General features: G+C 42.7%; 1 protein-coding gene and 1 long non-coding RNA gene across 32 annotated transcripts in view; one reads left to right on the forward strand and one right to left on the reverse strand.

Annotated features, from left to right (window-relative positions):
• The window catches only part of RBFOX1 (RNA binding fox-1 homolog 1), a 2,485,711-nt gene that overhangs the window by 1,978,821 nt on the left and 483,428 nt on the right, over positions 1-23,462 (forward strand). The gene's annotated exons all lie outside the window — the stretch shown is intronic.
• Positions 11,143-12,576, reverse strand: LOC144337904 (uncharacterized). The gene is made up of 2 exons (XR_013411545.1): positions 12,129-12,576; positions 11,143-11,305 (listed from the first exon to the last, which is right to left on the reverse strand). It is a non-coding gene; the product is annotated as an uncharacterized LOC144337904 (long non-coding RNA).

Consider the following 23,462-nt stretch of genomic DNA (forward strand, 5'->3'; position numbering starts at 1 on the left):
TCTACTTGTTGCTTCTGTGTTCTTGACTGTTTTGGATATCTTCATCTTTCTATGTCCCTTGCACTCTCCGGGACTATGCACTCCAACTTGAAACTCCTTCTCTTTTTGTCCCAAAGAATACTGTGACTTTCTTTTGAACCTACACTCTCTTTTCCATGTGTAAGAAGGGGAGGTGGGGGTATGATGCCACTCCTCTATGAGATAGAGGTAGAAGTTATATGTGGAATATTTAATTCTCCTTTTATCTGATTTTCTCCTGCCACCTCCCTTCATGGATATTAAAATAGAGGCTGAGAGACCAAGAAAATATTGAAAGAGGTGAGGCTTGCCGGGTGACTATTTTGAAAAACTTCAACTGGGTGAAAACATATGGAAATGGACTGGGTGCGGTGGCTCACACCTATAATCCCAGCACTTAGGGAGGCCAAGGCAGGCAGATCACTTGACGTCAGGAGTTCAAAACCAGCCTGGCCAACATGGTAAAACCTCATCTCCACTAAAAATACAAAAATTAGCTGGGCGTGGTAGCACACACCTGTAATCCCAGCTACTCGGGAGGCTGAGGCAGGAGAATGGCTTGAACCCAGGAGGCAGAGGTTGCAGTGAGATCACGCCATTGCACTCCAGCCTGGGTGATAGAGTAAGACTCTGTCTCAAAAAAAAAGAAAAGAAAAAGAAAAAGAAAACTTACGGAAATAATGTGAAACTTTCAGTAGCATGTTCCTGCCCACCATGTTTTCACTTGTACAATCTGTGTTTACAAAATATACATTTTTAAAAAAAACCAAAATGTCATGCCTTCCTGGTCATTAATAACGTTGACGTAAACCTGGTCTGCCACCTACAGTCTTTGGTGATGGGCAGAAAGAAACTGAAGAAAACGAAGCCCCTGAGTCTTTGAAAAGGGCAAAAGTGAGTGCAGGGACTGCAGTGATTATCGGCATGAGGTGAACTGAAACCTTACCACCGAGAGAACTGTGTATAGTAATTACTGAGAAGCCAATTGTGCTCTGCTTATGCACCCAAAGGAAGGCAGCTATTAGTGCGGTCCAACCCTCAGTGTTTATGCTGGAATACAGGAGGACGGTCTGATTTTCTCATATGATTTGATCCACAACACGAGGAACCTATGGCCGATGTTGTGTTCTTAACACAGGTGTGGTTTGCCCACCCAGAGGAGAGTAGGATGTTTCGTTTTAGTTAAACCAACATTAGGAGCTCAATAAAATGTTTAGCAGGTTTAGGGAAGTGCTTAGCTGATTGTCTAATGTAGAAACATAATCTTCTACACAGAGTAATATTTATTATCAGAGTAAATCAGTAGAAACAGACTAATGACCTTTCTAGGGAGACCCAGTAGGTAAAGTGGATTTAATGTCTTAGTCTTTTGTGTTTGTGTGGCAAGAATCTCAGTTAATAATGGGAAGTAGGTAAAAGTTTTCAGGTTGTGTACCATGCAGTTGGTTTGACTTTGCATTGCCAAGTAAGCTTAATATATCCCTTGTAAATATACTACATGCATTTTTAGTAATTAGGATATTTACTTACTGAAATATGTATGTATTCATGTTATTTCCTTACTAAAGTAAATATAAGTGATGTGTGTATGCATACACACACACACACACACACACACACACATATATATATATATTTAAGAAAGATATTTGCAAGCTCTCAAAAATGAGTTGCCTGCAGTACCATACCCTCTGCCAGTCATATGGGTTAAGGCTGATTTTATTGCCAGTCATATTGTACTCAAGTTGAAGTGCTAAGAATGCTGTCTTATCCCTTAGCTAGATTAGCTTTAAAAGGTGATCCTGGAGTCCTGACAGGCACAGAGTGAGGATTTACGAAGTGACAAACAGATGCCCACGACATTTACTGTGAGATTTCTCGTAACTGAATTCCCAGTCCTGGCCAAGAAGAAATATGCAACAGGGGAGAGTGAAAGGGGCATTTTAAGTTGGGATTTATAAACAATCAATCCTCTTCTTATCAGAAAAAAAAAATGGAGAGGCAGGAGAAACCATCTTAACTTGAAACCGTAGTTTTTTGCTTCCTACAGCATGGTCTGTTTCTGTTCTCTGTGTTAGTCCCACTTACAGTGCACAGAGCTTCATGGCCTTTTGCAGCCAATTTAGCCCCTTGCAGCTCAGTGCAATCCCATGCTTCATCCTGGCAACTTCAAGGGCTTTATGGAAATGCCCTACAGATGTGTAGGTGCTTTTGTACAGTTGGTAACTGAGGCTTCAAGTAACCCCATCCATCTTCGTGGCATTTCTTAGCTGATCAGCAAGAGGTGTATGCTGTATTTTCTTTTATAGCATCTTCATTACCTTTGTCTCTTCTGTAGCTGCTCATTTTTATGTATATGGCATCACTGGCCGGTCTTTATGGGAGTTCCTCTGGTCACACTCCAGCCCTTCATTCTGCTAGCTTCAGGTTGATCAGCCATGCATGTTTCTGACCAGACGGAACATGATTCTTCTTATTTCTCCACGGTCCCTTCCAAGAATCTTCATTTCTCTCTCCATTAGGTTCACATGAATGGTAGAGAGAGGAACTCAACAGCACAAAATAGCCAAAACATACACTTTATTAAAGCCACATCCAGTACAACCTCTGGACTGGCCCCTAACACAGTGCGTGTTACATAATAGATGATCCAGTGAATATTGATGGAATGAAGACGTGATTGGATTAATGACTGATCTTGCTACAAAAAAAATAATGAAATGGAAAGTATGACAGCAAAACAGTGCTGCTTGCTGAGAACTGTCTCTGCAACCTAAAGAAGGATGGAGGGGAAGAAAGGTTTTATCTTTGTTTAAAAGACTGCAACAATTGAGGACCTACCTCGGGTTCTCTCTGTGGCAGTTGCCTCCAACACAACCAGGGTTAATTTGCCTGTTGCACCCAGTTCAGGTAGCTTCTCCTAGAATCTGCAGCAATAGAAGGAGCAGGTCACCATCTATCACCAGAGAATAGCTTACCTTTATTCAGGAGAGAGAGCTAAGGAGAAGATAAATTGTGGCAGTGAGAGTTGAACTCCACAGAGCTCATCCTCTCCTTCCTCTCAGTCTTAGTCCTAAGGAACCTCCTCAGTTACCTTTATTTTGGGCCTCCTGTAAGTGGGGTTTCTTTTTTTCCGTCACTCACTGAAACCAGTGCATGGTATCTTCCCTGGAAAACTAGGACTTTAGGCAACATCAATCCTGCAACAGAGACGCAAGAACAACTTGGGTGGTTACAGGAAAAACTGGAGATGGCTGTTTATGTATCCCTGGAGTTTGGCTTTTGGAGGTAGGTATCTTACCTGGGCTAAGGTATGAAACTGTAGCCAATTATCTCACCATCTATCATCGGCCACATTGTCCCTCCACCAATTCCTGTGTTGAAGTCCTAGCTCCCTTTGCCTCACAGTGTGATTGTATTTGGAGACAGAGTTTGTCTTAGTTCATTTGTGTTTCAGTAAAGGAATACCTAATGCTGGGGAATTTATAAAGAAAAGATGCTTTTTTTTTTGGCTTATGGTTCTGCAGGCTGTATAAGAAGCAGGTACCAGCATCTGCTTCTGGTGAGGACTTCGTGCTGCTTCCACTCATGGCAGAAAGACAAAGGGAGCTGGTATGTGCAGAGATTACATAGTGGGAGGGGAAGCAAGAGAGAGTGGGGAGGAGCCAGGCTCTTTTTCACAACGTGTTCTCTGCTAGGTGCAGTGGCTCACACCTGTAACCCCAGCAATTTGGGAGGCGGAGGTGGGAGGATTGCTTGAGGCCAAGAGTTTGAGACCAGCCTGGGTGACATAGCAAGACCCTATCACTAGAAAAAATTTAAAAAGATTAGCTGGGCGTGGTGGCACATACCTGTAGTCCCAACTAATTGAGTGGCTGAAGCAGGAAGATTATTTGAGCTCAGGTATTTGAAGCGACAGTGAGCTGTGATTGCAGCACTTGCAATCCAGCCTGGGTGGAGAGTGAGATTCTGTGTCTGTAAGCAAACAAAGAGACAAAAAGCCCACCAGTTCTCCGAAGCACTGAGAGAGCAAGAATTCACTCACCCTCTATTCCCTTCCTGGAGGGCATTAATCTATTCATGAGGGATCCATCTACTCTTCACTTCATCTTCCCTCTATGCATGTCTGTGTCCAAAATCTCCTTTTCGGCTGGGCACGGTGGCTCATGCCCATAATCCCAGCACTTTGGGAGGCCGAGGCAGTCAGATCACCTGAGGTCAGGAGTTCAAGACCAGCCTGGCCAACATGGTGAAACTCTGTCTCTACCAAAAATACAAAAAAAAAAAAAAAAATTGCACGGTGTGGCAGCACATGCATGTAATGTCAGTCACTTGGGAGGCTGAGGCAGGAGAATCTCTTGAGTTCAAGAGGCGGAAGTTGCAGTGAGCTGAGATCGTGCCATTGCACTCCAGCTTAGGTGACAAGAGTGAAACTCTGTTTCAAATAAATAAATAATAACAAAATCTCCTTTTCTCATAGGGACACCAGTTATATTGGATTAGAGCCCACCCTAGTGACCTCATTTTAACTTAATTACCTTTTTTAAAGTCCCTGCTGTCATTTGGATAATAACCTCAAGGCCTTTGCACTTACCGTTGGCTCCTCCCAGCTTATTACATGACTGGCTCTTGCCCTTCCTTCTGCTCTCAGTGCAAACATTACCTCCTTGAAGAGGCCAACCCTCACCTTCTCATCTATAATGGCTCCTCTTACCCGTTGTAACCACTCTATTATATTTATTCCTTTTTGAGCACTTAAGTCACATTTAAAAAAATTTTTTAGTCTATATTTGGTTTGCTGGTTCCCTGTCTGCCTGCCTTCACTGAGTGTAACCTTTGTAGGGGCAGGAGTCTTGTCTGAGTCATCATTGCCCAGGGGAGTTCTGTTGTGTTCAGCCAAATGTTGAATGAATGGATGAAGCAATAGATGAATGAGACAAGAACCTCTCCAGGAAAACTGAAGTAGCATACACGCTCTCAGAGTCATGAAAATGCCTGACCACTAGTGCAGGGGTTCCATCATGCACCATAGAGTTGATGGAAGGCAAGCAAAATGAAAACTTTTAAGCCCCATTGATCCACCTGTGCTTACTAAACTGCCTTGCCTCTAAAAAGGATCATTCTCCAATGAAAACCAGAGAGAGCACATCTCTGTGCAGATTCCCCAAAGGAAAAAAATCCAATGAAGTGCATCTTCGCGGTGTATGTGGTGCTTACCTACCTGCCCTGCAAATGCATGTACTCAATATGAGTGATGATGATGACGACAGTGATTTTATCAGTCAAGATCCCACACAAGAAACACAAGCAATAGGATATTTCTGTATGTTAAGAGATTTGTTGCAAGGGATAACTTATATGATTCTGAGGCTGTCTAAGCAATTCAGAAATCCACGGGCCAGGCCACCCGGAAGAGCATGTTGGCAACTCTTGGGCAGGAGCTGACACCGTGGACCACTGTGGTCCTCAAGGAAGGACCACAGTTCTGCTCCTAAGGCCTTTTGCCAATTGCATTATGCCCACCAAGGTTTCTTAGGATAGTCTGCTTTACTTAAAGACAATCAATGATAGGTGTCATTCATATCCATAAAATACCTTCACAGCAATACCTCAATTAACATTTTATGGAATAAATAGATACTGTAGTCTAATGAGGTTGACACCTAAGACTGACCCTCATAGTGATGATAATGTTGATGATGACGACAACTGCTACTCTTTATTTTACTCTTAGTAGGTGTCAGGCATGCTGTTAAACTTCTTACATGTGTTTTCTAATTTACAACATTGTTGCTCCAGTTATTCTCATAGTATTAATAAGGGGGTTCAGGGAGGTTAAATGACATGTCCAAGGTCACACCTGGCTGAAAATTACGTCTATGTGTGAGCAGTTCTAGAGATCCAATGTACAGTATGATGACTACAAATAATAATAATGTATTGAATGCTGGTAATTTGCCAAAAGGATAGATTCTAGGTACTCTCACTATAAAAGAAAAATAAAAAATATTTTAAAAATATAAAAATAGGAGGGAAGGAAGGAAACTGTAACTTTGTGAGATGATGAGTGTGTTAAATTGCTTGACTACAGTAATCACTCTGTATGTGGATGTCAAGATAAGTATGTCAAAGTATTACATTGTATACCTTAGATATATACACTTAAAAAAAATAGGACTCTGGGCTGGGCGCAGTGGCTCATGCCTGTAATCCCAGCACTTTGGGAGGCCGAGGTGGGTTGATCATGAGGTCAGGAGATCGAGACCATCCTGGCTAACACAGTGAAACCCCGTCTCTACTAAAAATACAAAACAATCAGCTAGGCGTGGTGGCGGGCGCCTGTAGTCCCAGCTACTTGAGAGGCTGAGGCAGGAGAATGGCCTGAATCCAGGAGGTGGAGCTTGCAGTGAGCTGAGACTGCACCACTGCACTCCAGCCTGGGCGACAGGGTAAGACTTCACCTCAAAACAACAATAAAAAAATAGGACTCTGGTCTCTAAATCTCAGCTTTTAGCCAGTGGGCTGGTAGCTGTCATAGAGACAGAAATTCTGGGCTCTAGGACTCTCTCGCTAATAAATACAGGGAATTAACAACTCCAAGAAGTATCTTTCACGTAAAGCAAACAAACAAAAAAGGCCTTGAGTCTTAAAAGAGAGAGAAAGAGTCGTTGAAATCTAGAGCCACACCTAATAAGCGAGGGTAATTTATTTCATTTCCAGGAGAAAATGGACAAGAATCTAAGTTACACTGATTGCTGCCCTGGGGTAATGGGTGGGTTTCCTTTTCAGCTCTCGTGCCAGGTGGGCATTAGCCTGAACTAGGAAGACTTGGGGGATACAAGTCCCCTGTCTCTAGGTTGCTATGAGCTTTCACATCTTCCTCTGGTTCATCCCCCGCCCTTAGCACGAGGTGGTTGCCGTGTTTCCTAATATAAATGCAAGCAAAATAAATTTAGAAATGTGCTGGTCGGGGGAAGCCAGCTACCCACAGGCGCCGTAAATTGCCTTTTCCTCTCACCCCTCCTCCCTTCTACCCACCCCTTCTCACCCCCATCACGCCACCCCAAATAACCTGCCTTGCCTGGCTGAGTCACGGTTTCTAGAAAAGTGGGGCCAAGAAGGTTCCTGACAAGTCACTGGAGTGATGATTAGTGGATGATCAGCGGTCAAAAGAGAATGATACACGGAAGGAAGGCGGATTGGATTCATTGGCATGAGTGGCAGATGTGGGAGGGCCGCTTGGGGCAGACTGTTTGAGCGACATATGTTTTTTAGGGTCAAGGGAGAGAAACCAGGGAATGAGAGAAGCATAAGCTGCTAAATTTTGCCATCACAGCAGCTGCCTTTGTGTACATTCCCTTTGCCTCTGCTTTCCCAATATTGGGATGGTTCCCTACCCTCAGGAAATTATTCATTTGGTTGTAGCCGCATTGACCCTAGCGCCTGAGACTGAGGAACACCTATTTTATTCGCAACCTCTCTTTCCCACTATTTTAAATGAATGGGCATACTTGTATCTATGCAGATGCTGCTTTAGAGTGTTAGGAATTACAAAATCAGGTACACCCTAGAGCAGGGTTTCTCAGCACCACTAGAATAATGGGATCAGTCCTGGGCATGGACAATTTTCCAAGCAGAGTAGTCTCACGTCCCTTGAAGGCTGAGTAGTATAAGAGCATTCTCACCAGTTGCTTTAGAAAATAAATGAGAAAATAGCTTTGATATTTGAGGAGTGTGGTTATTAAGAATAACTTATGCTACATTAGGACAAATACCTCATGCATGTAAGCCTTAAAACCTAGATGACGGGTTGATAGGTGCAGCAAACCACCATGACACATGTATACCTATGTAACAAACCTGCACGTTCTGCACATGTATCCCAAAACTTAAAGTAAAATTAAAAAATAAAAAAGAATAACTTACGCTACAATGCTGATGATGGTGCTGGTGTTAATGATAATGAAGGCAATAGTGGTTACATGTAACCTAGTATCAAGTTCTTGCCCTGCCACTCATATTTTGAGAAGAACTATACGGAACACTTGACTTGATCCTTCCAGTGATCTTGTAAATATGATTGTGCCTACCCTTGCTTTTATAAATGAGCAGAAGTAAATGAGAGCCAGAGATTAGAATAGCTTGCCAAGACTTTACTGCTAATAGTGGTTGAGAATGGAGGGACATAGGTTATCCAGACCCTGGAGCCCGAACTCCCTAACCATCTCAAAACACCGTCAGAATCAGGGGAAATGCAGAATACACAGAACTATATCTGGGGCAGGAAAAAAAAATGAGGCATCAGTTTTTCCCCCTTTATCAATGGTTCCCCATTCTGGCTGCAACAGATTCTCTGAGGTTGCCTTAAAAAATCAGGTTGCATGGATCCAGGCCCAAACCAATTAAAGATAATTTTAGGAATATGGGGCTCAATGATCAGTATTTCTTTAAGTTCCCAATGTAATAGGCAGCCAGAGTTGAGACCCGTTGCCTGACATTAAAGATTCACAAAATGTGACCCATGAATCAGACTTTAATAGGTCTGTTCCAAGTTTTCATGCATGAGTATTGAGTAAAGATGTGGGGCATGGCTTTTCCTAATTCTCAAAGGGATCCCCTAATGCCAAAGAAATACCCCACACAAACAAGGTGGGAAATCATTCCCTTGCAGGATGATGGGAGCCTACCATGTTCCTGGAACTGAAGTGGATCTTGAGATGAGCTATCTCATTTAATCATCCTAACAGCCCTGGTATTGTCCCGTTTTATATACAAGGGACCGAGGTTCCAGAAGGCCAGGGAACATGCTTGATATGTCATCACGAATAACGGATAGAGCCACAGACCAACTCAAGTCTACTTAATGCCAAAGCCGGTTCTTCTTAATAGACTTCTCTGATGGATGAGGGTTGAAAAAGTCCTGCCCAGAAATAGGGATAAGGACTCAAAGACAGCCAGAGGGCATGCAGGAACTCTGAAGTGGTGCATTGTTAAGAAAGTAAAATATTCCATTTGCACAGCAGAGCTCAGAATTAATTACCACTGTCCTGATGGAGCAAATGGGAAGGAATTTGACCTCTCTCCTTTGCCTAGAAACTGCTCCTTTCTGGAAGCTTCTGAGCTTGCCATGGGGGAAAAATATGTTTCCACTTCTTTCCCCTGCTACCTTATTTTCTTGTTCTCTGACCATTTATCTCAAACAAGGAATTATTATCTTTCTAATGAAGCCAAAGTAGACCTTTCATTTAGCCCAGGATATGTCTCCTCTATAATTTTCTGTGAATTGTTTTTCTCTCAAAAGACTTCTGAAATAGAATTTCTTATGCATATGGGAGGAGGATGATCTTTATGATGACACAATGATCTTACCCAGCAAATATGTTTCCCTACAGATCCCTATTTTAGCAGATGGCATGACCGGGTTGCTCAAGCTAAACACTTCTTTGTCCTCCTTAATTCCTCTCTGATGGGCAGACTGCTCCCTTCCTACCCAGTAAATCACCATGTCTTGCCATGCCTCTCTGATCCATCCACTGCCTCCATCTCCATCATCTCTCTGGTCTAAACCTCATCCGTCTCTCAGACAGGAAACTGCTGTGGTTTCTGCTTGGTCAGCCCCTAGCTGTGCTCCCATCTTGTCTGCAGCCAGAGTAATAACTTTTAGTACAAAGCTGATCATGTCTGCGAGCTACTTAAAACTCTTCTGTGGCTTCTCTGAGCCCTGCACATAAAACCCAGAACCCTTCACACAGGCTACCATATATTGCGCGATCTTTCTGTTTGCTCTCCAACCTAATTTCTCTCCATAGTTTCCTTCACTCTCTCAATCCCACCCCTGCAAAATGAAGGAGACACATGTTCCTCACATTTAATGTCTGCATATATGAGATTAAAAATGGGATGGTCTGGGTATCTCATCTTACAGTGAGAAGACTTTTGTTTATCCTTTTTATTTTATTTTACTTTAAATTTTCGGATACATGTACTGAATGTGCAGGTTTGTTTCATAGGTGTACATGTGCCATGATGGTTTGCTGCACCTGTCAACCCGTCATCTAGGTTTTAAGCCCCCGCATGCATTAGGTATTTGTCCTAATGCTGTCCCTCTCCTTGCCCCCATCCCCCAACAGGCCCCGGTGTGTGATGTTCCCCTCCCTGTGTCCGATGTTCCCCTCCCTGTGTCCGTGTGTTCTCATTGTTCAGCTCCCACTTAGGAGTGAGAACATGCAGTGTTTGGTTTTCTGTTTCTGTGTTAGTTGGCTGAGGATGATGTTTTGCAACTTCATCCGTGTCCCCAAGTGTAAATTCGTTCAATCATTGTGGAAGAAAGTATGGCAATTCCTCAAGGATCTAGAACCGGAAATACTATTTGACCCAGCCATCCCATTACTGGGTATGTACTCAAAGGATTATAAATCATTCTACCATAAAGACACCTGCACACATATATTTATGGTAGCACTATTTACAATAGCAAAGATTTGGAACGAACCCAAATGCCTATCAATGATAGACTGGATACAGAAAATGTGGCATGTATACACCATGGAATTCTGTTTATTCTTTAAAGAGCTTTATGAGATACGATTTACACAGTGAAAAATTCACCCATTTTAAGTGTGCAGTTCGATGTTTTCTAAGTACATTTGCTGAGTTGTACAGCCATGACCATATTTTACATTTACAACATTTTTATTACCCCCAAAAGATCCTTGGACAGATCAGCATTTCTTCCCCCAGTTCCCCAATGCTAGGCCACCACTAATCTATTTTCTGTCTCTAAGAATTGGCCTATTCTGGATATTTTATATCACTGGGATCACACAGTATTTGTTCTTTTGTGTTTGGCTTCTTTCACTTAGCATAACATTTATGGGGCTCATCCATGTTCTAGACGTGTTGCCAGATGACATACTGTTGTGTGGATGTACCATGTTGTATTTACCTGTTTACTGGTTGGTAGACAATGGGGTTGTTACCACTTATTGGCTATTGTGAATCATGCCACTATCTGCGTATTAGTTAAGAACAGCAGAAAGTCCAGGTTCCCTCATTGACCGTGAGCAGAAATCCAGCCAGTCTTTTGACTTGTCTAAGCCACCGTTTCTTCTTCTGTAAAATGGTAATAATCATAGCATCTACCCTGGGCTGGGCGCAGTGGCTCATGCCCGTAATCCCAGCACTTTGGGAGGTTGAGGCAGGAGGATTGCTTGAGACTGAGTAGTTCTAGACCAGCCTGGGACTCAGAGTGAGACCTTGTCTCTAAAAATTTTTGAATAGCATCTACCTCATGGGTTATTGTAAAAATTAAATATAGTGATCGGAGTAAAGAGTGTAGCACAGAATTGCTTGAACCTGGGAGGTGGAGGTTGCAGTGAGCCCAGATCGTGACACTGTACTCCAGCCTGGGCAACAGAGCAAGACTTAAAAAAAAAAAAAAAAAAAAAAAAACCCACAAACAATGAGTGTAGCACAGGACCTAGAATGTAGTTAGCACTCCAGAAACCTGAGCTATTGTTATAATTCCTCTTTTCATTACATAAAAATTCTTAGGGTAGCAGTTGCTGGTAGTTACTGTTTATTCATAACTAAGTATTTAATTTTTACCAAGTTCTAGTCATTTATTCATTCTTTTCAATCATCCTGTGTCGTAATCATTACTTTCCCATCTTATGCCTAAGGAAACAAAGTTGGAAAATTCAGGAATGCACCCAGGGCACATTGGTAATTGTAAGTGGTAAAAGTACAGCAGGACCTTTCTTTCTTCTTTCTTTCTTTCTTTCTTTCTTTCTTTCTTTTCTTTTCTTTTCTTTTCTTTTCTTTCTTTCTTTTCTTTCTTTCTCTTTTCTTTCTTTCCTCTTTCTCTTTCTTTGTCTCTCTCTCTTTCTCATTCTTTCTCTCCTTCCCCCTCCCCTTCCTTCCCCTCCCCTCTTCTTCCCTCCCCTCCCCTCTTCTTCCCTCCCCTCCTTTCCTCTTCCCTCCCCTCCTCTCCTCTCCTCTTCCCTCCCCTCTCCTCCCCTATCATCTCCTTTCCTTTCCTTCTCGACAGTCTTGCTCTGTCACCCAGGCTGGAATGCAGTGGCACAATCTAGGCCCACTGTACCCACCACCTCCCAGGTTCAAGAGATTCTCCTGCCACAGCCTCCTGAGTAGCTGCAACTACAGGGGCAGGCCACGACACCTGGCTAATTTTCTTTTATTTTTTCTTTTCTCTTTCTTTTTTTTAAGTAGAGTTTCGCCAAGTTGGCCAGGCTAGTCTCAAACTCCTGAACTCAGGTGATGTGCCTGCCTTGGCCTCTCAAAGTGCTGGGATTACAGGCGTGAGCCACCACATCCAGTCAGGAAAACTACAGCAGGATTTCTGAGCAAAACCAACCAGTGAATATTTGGAAGTTTTGTTCACGGTGTTCGGAAGTCTGTTGTCCTTTGACTTCTTGACTTCCAGCCCCTTGTCCATCACTCTTTATCTTATCCCTCAAAAAAGGCATGAGAAAGGGTCATGAGAGGGCTGGTTCTGAGAGTATAATCAATTACTTGGCTTGAAAAGGAAAAAAAAAATGTCATTGTTTACTTGTTTTTAATCATGGGGGGAAGGATTTTTTTGGTGAAGAGTCACCATTCAATTTATTCTGAGAAAAAGATTTACAGCAGTAAAGAGTGCAAGGACACATCAGAAAGAACATAGATACTAGGGAGCTCATCTGAGAGGCTTACAGCATTGTCACTACTCACTGCGTGTGTGCGTGTGTGTGGGTGTGTGGGTGTGTGTGCACATGTGTGCATGTGTGTCCATGTGCATGTGTGTGCATGTGTGTGTGTGCTTATGTGTGTGTCCATGCGTGTGTGCTTCCATGCATGTGTGTGCATGTGTATGTGTGTGCATGTGTGTGTACATGTGTGCATGCATGCGTGTGCATGTGTATGTGTGTGTGTACATGTGTGCATGCATGCATGTGCATGTGTATGTGTGTGCGTGTGTGTACATGTGTGCATGCATGCGTATGCGTGTGTGTGTGTACATGTGTGCATGCATGTACGTGTGTGTGCATGTGTGTGCATGTGCATGCATGTGTGTGTGCGTGCATGTGTGCGTGCATGTGCGTGTGTGTGTGTGTGCCCCTGAGTAGAGCTTCCTCTGTAGAAGTCAGGCTGAATCATCCCACGTTGCTGACTGTAGTTCTATAATCCTTTGCCTGGGTGGGGGGTGAGCTTAAACCTTGTATCTTCTTTTCCTTCATTAATTTGGCCAAATCATCTGAAAATCACTGTTCTCTACCTCTCAAAGATGTAGACGGTGGTAGTAATTTGAAAATTGCTATAACACTCTAAGCCATCATCAGTGTATTGTTTTCTGGTTTTCACCTTCTTCAATATGCGTCCTGTGAGAGTTAGAAGTGGAAAGAGGTGAAGATAGAGATGGTGAAAGAGGATGAGAGATTTAAATTCATATTCGATCTTAGTCCGAGAGCTCATACAGGAGGAGGCATAGTTGAGAGAGAAAATAGCAAAACAGTAACTAGGTGTCACTCTTTTACCAACATTCACAGTAATTGAGCTGAGAAAGCGGTAAAAAGTTTTTTTGAGTTATTTTGTTAACCAGAAGGCATGATTTGACTTAAGGGTTGTGGGGTTATGCTGTGTGTGTGTGTGTGTGTGTGTGTGTGTGTGTGTGTGTGTGTGTGTTTCCTTTTGTTCCTAATTGGCTGTGAGACTTTGGCAAGTCATCTTAAAGTGATTTTTTTTTAAAGTATTTTTCAGCAGAGATTGCCTTTTATTTTTTTCTCTTCTACTGCATGATGCAATCAGGAACCTGTCTAAAAGTATCAGAAGTTGCTGCTACATTTTGGTGGGCTTGCACCTGACTCACCTCTCCAGCCTCCATGCATCGCATGCAGTTAGCATGTTCAGCACAGTCTTCTCTCTTGGGTTTTGGTAGGCATATGGTCTGTCCCTAGTAGAGCTGATATTGCTGGTTCCACAAAACTGCCTGTTACATGCTGGTGGTCACAAGAGAAGAAGAGGTGAGAAGGGCTCGGGGCCAGACAAAGCACGCCTTTGTAAATGAATGTGGCGTTGGCCACCAGCAGTCTTCATTATCCCCGTCGTTGCAGGCAGCCGAGCTGGCTTTGTGTCAGCCCTGCTCGGAGAAGCCTTGTTAATTCACCCCCATGAAAATGGAAGTTTCATACACATTGACATAATTAATGAAGAGGCAGGCAGCATGCTCTACCAATTAACACCACAGGGAAAAGTAAAATGGGCTTTCTTCTGGCGTATTGTGCCAAAGTTAAGGACTGTAACACACAGCAAATAAATAGAGATGCTTTTAATGAGCCGCAAGATCGAGCTGAATAACTCAGAAAGGAGTGTTGGGTAAACACTGCCAACTCTTTGCACCGTTAAGAGTAATTGATGAGCATAGTTAAAAGTTTGGGGGGAAAGAGAACCGTCGGCTGCTCCAACCATGTTCATTTATAAGCGCATCTTTCCCTGAAAGCTACTGTTAGGTGTGTTTAAGGGTGTAATGTGCAACAGGAAACAAATACGATAGGCTGGGTATCTTGTAGTGCCCAGAAAATATAAGGCATAGCTCTTCTAGAAAGAACCAGTGTGGTGGATTTTTCACACTTGATGGGATTGTTTTTGTCACGCTCAGAGTAAAGCTGGCTCCTCTGCCATATAGATCCCTGCTCTGAGTACACCGTGGAAACAGGAAACAGGGAATCTTTAAGAATGGTATTGGAATGAATCCATTCCTTTTAGAAAGCCAGGTGGATAATTTAATGATTGTTCTCGATGTTTGTGAGATTAAAGCATGACCTTCCACCAAAGGATTTCCCATTGTTTCTGAAAGAGTGAGTGCATTTATCTTAAGAAGTTTTCTAACCAAAGAGAAATCTGTTGGATCAAAAAATAGAATGGTCTGTAGGGTTTAGTAGCTATTTTGGAAATTTTCTGAATTCAAACCCATTGAATCTGAGTTCAGTTGGTTTTTGTTAATGGGGTATATCTGGTTCTATTAAGCCTTCATTTTAAAATTAAAGGTGTCTAAAATGACCTTAGAGAGATCGACTGTGTGTATTAGACCAAACACAATTCAACGTATTCAACAATTGTCCTAGCATCCCTCTCCCCTCCCGACTCCCGACAACCATCACAACAAAAGCGCAGGAGGAAAATTCTTGGCATTAGCAGAGAGCACGCTCTGAAGCAAGTGAGAGAAGGATAATTCAACATGGTACCCGTCAATGGGTATCTGGTCCTGCCCATTTCTCCTGGCTCTGACGTTTCATCATGCTGAGTGAGATTCCATTTCTAAATTGGGTGTCATTCATGCAACATGGCCCCAAGTATAGGACAACTATTTAATCTGTTGTTGGTCAAAGAAGGTGTAATGCATGACAATGATAGAGAGAAAACTGTTCACAGGAAACTTTTCAGAGACAGTGTGTTGGCACCAACATGCGACGTCCCTAAGCAAGTTGCTGAGATTTGATTATGTGTGATTTCTGCCTTATGTGCCCACCTTGGATGTGACCCTGATGTCAGATGTGACTCTTGGAAACTACACTATTTTCTATCGTGCAGGTGTCATTGCTGTATCTTCCTTCTGGTTGAGGACTTGTTACCTGGATTTTTGAATTGTCTTTTTTGTACATGGGAGGTAGCAGTATTTTTCTGATTGTGATCTGCGAACTTGCCGCAGGATCATCTTGGATCCTGGCTGAGTGTGGGATTTCCAGGCCCACATCTGATCTATCAGGGGTGGCCTTACAATCAGCATTTTAAATGGGCATCTTGGTATTCCCATGGGATTCTCTTGTTGTCTATCCACCCTTAACAGCCCATCCTGCTTTCTGCTTGTTAAGACTCAGGATACTTCTGGGACTGCTGTATGGAATGGGTTCTTAGGAAATCTAAATGCATTTGCATTTCAAAGACTGATGAGAAAGGGATGCCTGTCCAGGTAAGACAAGTCATTGTTTTCCAACTCCGGCAATGAAGAACTTAGTCTGTCAGGTGTGCTGTCTAACTAGTAGAGGTGTGTTCACTCTCTTCCTTAAAATGAAGCCAGGTTGATGTGACCAAATTTTGATTTGATTTGCTGCGTTTTATATGGTGGCTTATACTTGAACGTCTCTATAATATCTCCCTGTGTCTTTTAGAGAGTGTGAATTAAAACAGCTGCCTTGTGCATTGTAAGTGTTCAAAAATAGTTTGTAAAGTGTTAGAATAAGGGCTTCATAGCCACAGGGAGGGTCTCAGAAGGTGATGTGACCAGATTATAAAAGAGAAATATTAACTGTTGACTTGTTTATTCTTTTATTTTTTATTTTATTTTATTTTTGAGACAGAGTTTTGCTCTGTCGCTCAGGATGGAGTGCAGTGGCCCAATGTTGGCTCACTACAACCGCCGCCTCCCAGTTTCAGGTGATTCTCCTGCCTCAGCCTTCAGAGTAGCTGGGATTACAGTTGTGTGCCATCACACCCAGCTAATTTTTGTATTTTTAGTAGAGACGGGGTTTCACCATGTTGGCCAGGCTAGTCTTGAACTCCTGACCTCAGGTGATCCGCCAACCTCAGCCTCCCAAAGTGCAGGGATTACAGGCATGAGCCACTGCACCCGCCCTTGACTTGTTTATTTGTACATTATCCTCTGCTCCACATATACGCTTTTAAAAAGTACGTCAGAATTTCAGTGTGGTTATTCCATGGCCATCAAAGTTTGTTATTCTACCGGAATGGTCTTATCCCTTACAAGTGAGATCTAAGAAAGCACATACAGAGCCCTGAAACGTTGATTTCTCTCCTTGGAGGAGTTCCTGATTTATCTTCATAAATCCACAAGACCTGACATCTCTTCATGTCCAACTACAAAATGGGTAGAAAATGATGAAATGCAGAAGAGGCTTCTAAGTCTTGGTCTGCTTCTGTGATGGAACAGGAGAGAGGCGGCATTTTATTTTTACCATTATTAGCCAGCCTGTCAGTCACTTAAAATTTTTCCATGAAGGCACGAAGCTAAGTTTTGAATACTGTGTGTCACTCCTTCCAGCTGATATTATAAAAGGCGGTGGTGAGGATTTCAGCTAAAAAAAGATTCCTTGTTTCAAAAGCCCAGCTTGAAGTAAGACAGTGCCATAGACACGACCACACCAGAGGGCAGGTGGTTCACAAAGGGCCTTGCATTCTTCTTTGCTCTTGTTTATTTTACATGAGGGCAATGAGTCTCAGAAGCTTAAGATATAATACTACACGAGACAGGCAAAACAGACCTAATGTGCAAAGTCTCATGTTAGCTATGTAGGTAGTTTCTATGTCAGTTCCAATTATGAATACATTCCTCAGCAACTAGAGTTTTCTCAGTCATTCTTACTGAACTGTTAGGGCATGTGGCAGCCCAGAGCTCTGTCAAAATGAATTGTCCCCCTTGAAAAGTTGGCAATGCAAGGAAGTGACAACCGAATGCATGTTAAAGCTCTCTTGATAACAGGGCCCAGAGGAGGCGGCGAAGCAACAATCGGGTATGCATGTGGGCACTGGCTATTGTTCCTGCCTGGGTTCAAATCTCCCCTCTGCTGCTTATGATCTGTGTGCATTTACAAGTTTGTTAGCCACCTTACATCTTTGTTCCTCATAGGGTTCTCATGCAGATTACATGAAATGATGTCACAGGTATAACCCAATGCCTGACACACATGTGTATTCTGCAGCAATCACTATCAAAGTGGTGAGCAGGAACCAGTATCATTTCACAACTATCAGGCATGCTTCTGGGTACTCACCATGAAAGACTATAGTGTTCCATTTATAGGCATTGGTTTGTGGTTTACTCGGGAGTGTGTTTTTGTCCAAGAAGTTCACTCACTACATTTTGCTTAACCAGTCCTCTCATTTGCAGTGATTTTTTTTTTCCTTTGAGAGTTCTGTGTTGTCCAGCATAAACATCTCTGTTGCATGGTTAGACCAATGTGGCTTCTCTTCAGTCTGGCCACCTGTTATATAATTAAGCCTGATTGCAAATGTGATTCTCATTTAGCTGTCAGCAGCAGCCTGGGAGACTAGGAACTGAGGTGAATAAAGGCAGGTCACCACATCTACTAGGGTAGAAGGGCTGAAGTGAAGGGTTGACCAGCCAGGACAACAAAAGTTATTGCTCGTGGCAGCATCAGCCTAAGAACTCAAGTTCGCGATCAGAAGCATGAAAGGGTAAGAATAGGGGAGTCTGCACAGGTCCAGGTGAAACCCTGGGTGTCTCTTGATTCTCAGAGCATGTAAATGATTTTTCCATGAGGATAGAATTTGACAATCAGTGGTAGAAAAGGCTTCAGAGTTTGGTAAGTCTCTTTGGTGGGCTACATGGATAGATGTGAAAAGATAAACCAAATCAAAATGTGTATTCCATTCGATCATGACAAATTTGCATTGGTAATGTGAATGATACAATATGATAGATTATGCTTAAGTGCTTTACCTGTGGAAGTTAGTTATCAGAACTCCAAATTTTCAGGGGCATTCACACAGCCAGTAATTGTGCAGGAGCTCCAACTCGCATCCAGCTCAGCTTAACTGCCTCTTAATGCTTTCAAGCATTATGCTATTTATTTCAGTGTCATATGTTTCAGAACTAAAGAAATGTTGAATTAAATTCCCCACTATGTGCCATCAGTGTTGCAAAAAATGCAGTATCTACAAAGAAATGAGCAAGGCAGGTGGATTCCTGGCAAAGTTTTGCTTTTGATTTTGTTTCTGTCTGGTAGAAATGGGAACACTTCCTAAACCAAAACAGCATTTTTGTTGTTGTTGTTGTAGAAATAGCCATTTATTAAAAACCATAAATCTCTTATGGCTGGTTGTTGAGCATACCTTACAGTTTAATTGTACCAAGTTGAAAGTGGACACATATCAGGATAGGCACACCTCATTATTCCATGTATGGCTTCAGTGCTGTAATGTGAATTATAAGTATATAAGTAAAGTACATATTATTTATGCATATGTTGTGTTCATGACCATTGAGATGCATCGGAGGTTGCTTAGGCTTGTTGTGCTAGGTCTTTCAGGATCTAGATTTTCTATCCTGATTCTTCCTTTTTCTAAAAAAAGTCTCAGTTGAGGAACTCACTCAGTGCAATACTATAATGGGAAGAGGTTCATGATGCTAACACTGCAGTTACAAAATGGCTTCGTTTAGTCTTCATACAAGCCAACAATTATGGAAGGTGTTTCTCTAAATGTTAGTAATAAAGTGTAGCAGTTTTCGTATCAATCTACTAATTGTACAAAAAGCTGTTTTAAATCCCAGTGACGTTTGAATTCTGCCCATGCATATGAGTGGAACTTGCCATCACCCTTGGCCTATAATGCCCCATGCCAAGCATCACCAGCCCAGTGCTTCTCAATCTTGGTTGCACATGATCGAGCTATAAAAATACCGCTACCCAGGACCTGCCCTCAGTGCCTCTCATTTAATTAGTATGGGGGAAGGTCCGAGCATCAGGATTTCTAAACTTCTAGATTTTCAGTTGGGCGTGTAGTGGGATGGGTTGGTGGCGGGGGCGGGGGGGGGCGGGGTCATGTCTCCAAATGGAAACGTCTCTTTGTGTAAAATAAAGTAGAAAGACCAAGTAAGTGATATTTTGGGAGAGCAATGAATATTCTAAAACCAATCAATTGGAGTTGTCATTTTATGGCTCTCCTGACTGTGAGTGTCCAAGGTCCTCGTTATTCAAAGTGTGGCCCAAAGACCAGCCTCACTTGGGAACTGGTGAGAAATGCGGACTCTTATGTTCCAGACACACCTGCTGGGTCAGAATGTGCACTTTACCACGACTTCCCGGTGATTTCATGTAATTTGGATTAGAGAAGCACTGTTCTAGTTACAGTGATGAGGAGGGTGGTAAGAATGGCAGAATTCACTTTATTGAACCTCAGCTGTGCGTCAGGCACAATGCTAAGACATTTTTGTGACATACTTCTCCTTAAGTTGTTACAGGAATTAAGTGATGTGTTTAAAACACTAAGAGTAGTATCCAGTATCAGGTGTTCCAAAAAGGGCTTATCATCATCATCATCATCATCATCATGGTCATCATCATTATCTTAAATCCATAGTCACCCTAGGACAGGAAGCATGAATCTAGTTGTAAGTGCACATGATCTCCTTTGCATGGGTGATATGGTTTGGCTGCGTCCCCACCCAAATCTCATCTTGACTTGTAGTTCTCATAATTCCCACGTGTTGTGGAAGGGACTTGGTGGGAGATAGCCGAATCATGGGGGCTGTTTTCCCCATACTGTCCTCGTGGTAGTGTATAAGTTTCATGAGTTCTGATGATTTTATAAAGAGTTTTCCCTTTGCACTTGTTTCTCATTCTCTCTTGTCTGCCACCATGTCATATGTGCCTTTCACCTTCCACCGTGATTGTGAGGCCTCCCCAGCCACGTGGAACTGAGAGTCCATTAAATCTATTTTTCTTTATAAATTACCCAGTCTCAGGTATGTCTTTATCAGCATCATGAAAGTAGACTAATATAGTGGGCCATGTGAGATGATGAGATTGGAATCTTCCATTCAAAGATAACTGAGCTGGGGTGGCGATGGATGATTTGTTCTCCCGAAATCTTTAAGTGGCTTGCGACAGAAATCCAAATAGAATTGACATTAGCCAAAAGCAGAATATATTGTACTTTTAAAAATGTGAATGTCATGTTTCCGAGATGGATGTCAGGAATAGCTAAATCAAGGTGACCAAATGGCGATGCTGTAAGGAATGGGCCTTGCTGAATCTGTAGACTCTGCTTTTCTTGGCGTCCACTTTATTTCACGGCCTATTCTCCCCAAATGGCAAGATGTTCACCCTTAACTCAGGACTGAGATCCTGTCACTTTGTCATGACCAGCAGAAAAAGAGCAGCTCCTTTACAATCATGAAAGCTAACATCGCAGGGATAACTCTAAGGTACCCTGTGCACATCCCTGAGCTAGTTACTCAAGTCAGAAGCATGGAATATTCTGAACAGGCAGGGCTGGCTTCAAGGATGTATCAGGCTCCTCATGAACTACAAGCTACAGAGTTCTGTAAAATCGGAGAAGAGGTTCTTCTTCAAAGAAGTGCAGTGTGTAATGCCCACCTGAAGACAGAAGGAATTCCCAGCAGGTGCATGGGACTAATGTCTACTACAGGCCCTCAGTTAAAAGAGTTGGGTAGAAAGAGGTGGGGTGTGTGTATGTGCAGCCTGCATTGACTCTCCACCTGCTGCTGTGTACATTCTGAGGGCAACACCCTGATTTTTCCTTGGGTCTGCTGTAACAAATTCTCTCAACGGTGCTTCCATAGGGAGAAAGGAGCCAACATCTGGTGGTTCTTTTCTGGAACAGTGTTAAATGCTTTCAGAGTTAACCCGTTTTGTATTCAAACAACTCCGTAAGATGAGTCTTCCAGATGTAATCTCCAAAACCAGAAAAAGCAGTGTAGAGGAGTTCAGTGAGGGGTCTAAAGTCACAGTTAATCGGAGGACTGCTAGGATTCCCACCTCACTTCAAATTCATACTCCTGTAAATTCCTCTTTGTAAATAAATCAGTGAGCAAATTATCTCATTAAAATAAAATGTAAGTCAGAGATTGCCGACTTCAGGCTCATAGGCAAATGGACTTTATGACTTGCCGATACGGTAGGGGTATTTGCACCTGTGTGTATATATGTATGGATGTATTTACAAAGTAACATTTTATGTAAGAAAATGAATTTCTGGTTTCTCCTCATCTCTCCAAGATAACAAATGGCTGAAGTTGGGTTGTGGTTGTCCCTTCTGGCAATGCACGCTTTCTTCATTTCCCCCAGTGTTCTTACCTGGCCAGTTTCTATCATTTATAGAACCTTTTTTGTCCTGGAGATATTTGAGTTTGAAAATCCTGGAGTAATAGTACCCCATTATATCACTCATATACATGGTAGCCTATGCAATGTGTCATTCGATTCTTCTTTAACTGTTGCAAAACATGCCATGTGCTCTATCTGTATATGTCTATCGGTTCTCACTGTCACACACCCACAGACACACCCCACCACTGCCCCACACACACAGCAAGGGAGGAATTTGCGTTTGATTTGCTCTTTTCTTTCCCTGCCCCCTCTCATTTAGCTCACTGCATAATCCTCCTCTCCTAACCTTCATCTCCACAATGTAGGAATTTTGCATGCTCTCTACCCAACCATATTAATAAAGCATTTAAAAATATGCAATTTTATTCAGGATTATTTATCTAACTATCTCTACTGAAGTGCTACTTCTGCAGCTCTTCAGACGCAGTGGTTTCCCTGGGGGCAGCTTTCGGAGTCCGAAAGCATTGACTGAAATGCAAAACCAGGATGCCAGCTGCACGCCCAAGAATTGCAAGCCGCTGGAGATGGGGGGTGGGGGATTTGGGTGGATGGGCCCTTCCAGTGGGCATTTGGGACATTTGGCCCATCCCCCTGCCTGCAGTCTGGCCTGCATGCACCACCTGGTCTAGGCACCCTGGAATCTTTCCCTTCCTATGGCAGACACAGGAAACTCATACCTCATCACTGCAGCTGCATGTGTGGGTAAGCCCACAGCAATGATGACTTCTGTACTGGCTGTTTTTACTCCTTGCCTTAATGACATTAGCTCATGTGGTTATTCTTTGCCCTTTAGCAGGACTTTTCCACAGCCAGACAATTCTTTGTTGTGAGGGGGCTGCCCGGTGCACTGTAGGATGTTTAGCAGCATCTCTGGCCTCAACCCACAAGATACTGGTAGCACCCGCCCCCTAGGTTATGATGACCCGAATTTCACCTGATACTGCTTGATGTCCCCTGTGGGTGAATTTTCCTGGTTAAGAATCACCATCTTACAGGAAGGTGGCAAAGATGAGAGTACCAGACTGTAAGTTCCACGAGACCAGGCGTTGTGTCTGGTTTGATCATGGTTGTGTGCCAACACACAGTAGATTTTCAATACGTATTTGTTGAATGAATGAATGAATGAATGAATGAATGAACTTCCTACTGATCAGAGCTGAGGACTATATTCATCCTACAGGTAATATAATGATTATTATTCACATATTAGGAGGAAAATCAAGGGTTCCTTTTTATCTTCTCCTACTACCCCCCACTATCATTATCAAGTGAGTTCAACTAAGATTTGCTTAATGAAAACCTCAATCATTATTATGGCTCTCTTAATCAGAGTACCTACTATGTGGCTGTTGTAAATAGGTGTTCTCATTCAACTTCATTTTCTCAGTGATTCATCAGGATGGGTAATAGCAATGAAATTTTACAGATTGGGAAACTGGAAACCAGAGAAGTGAAGGAATTTGTCCGTGGCCACACAGCCATAACAGAGTAGAGACCTGATTCAGATCTTGGGCTAGAATGATTCTCAGAATCTTCTTTTCTGTCTGCACCTGATTG

This window comes from Macaca mulatta, chromosome 20 (genome assembly GCF_049350105.2).
Source record: "Macaca mulatta isolate MMU2019108-1 chromosome 20, T2T-MMU8v2.0, whole genome shotgun sequence".
Lineage (NCBI taxonomy): Eukaryota > Metazoa > Chordata > Mammalia > Primates > Cercopithecidae > Macaca > Macaca mulatta.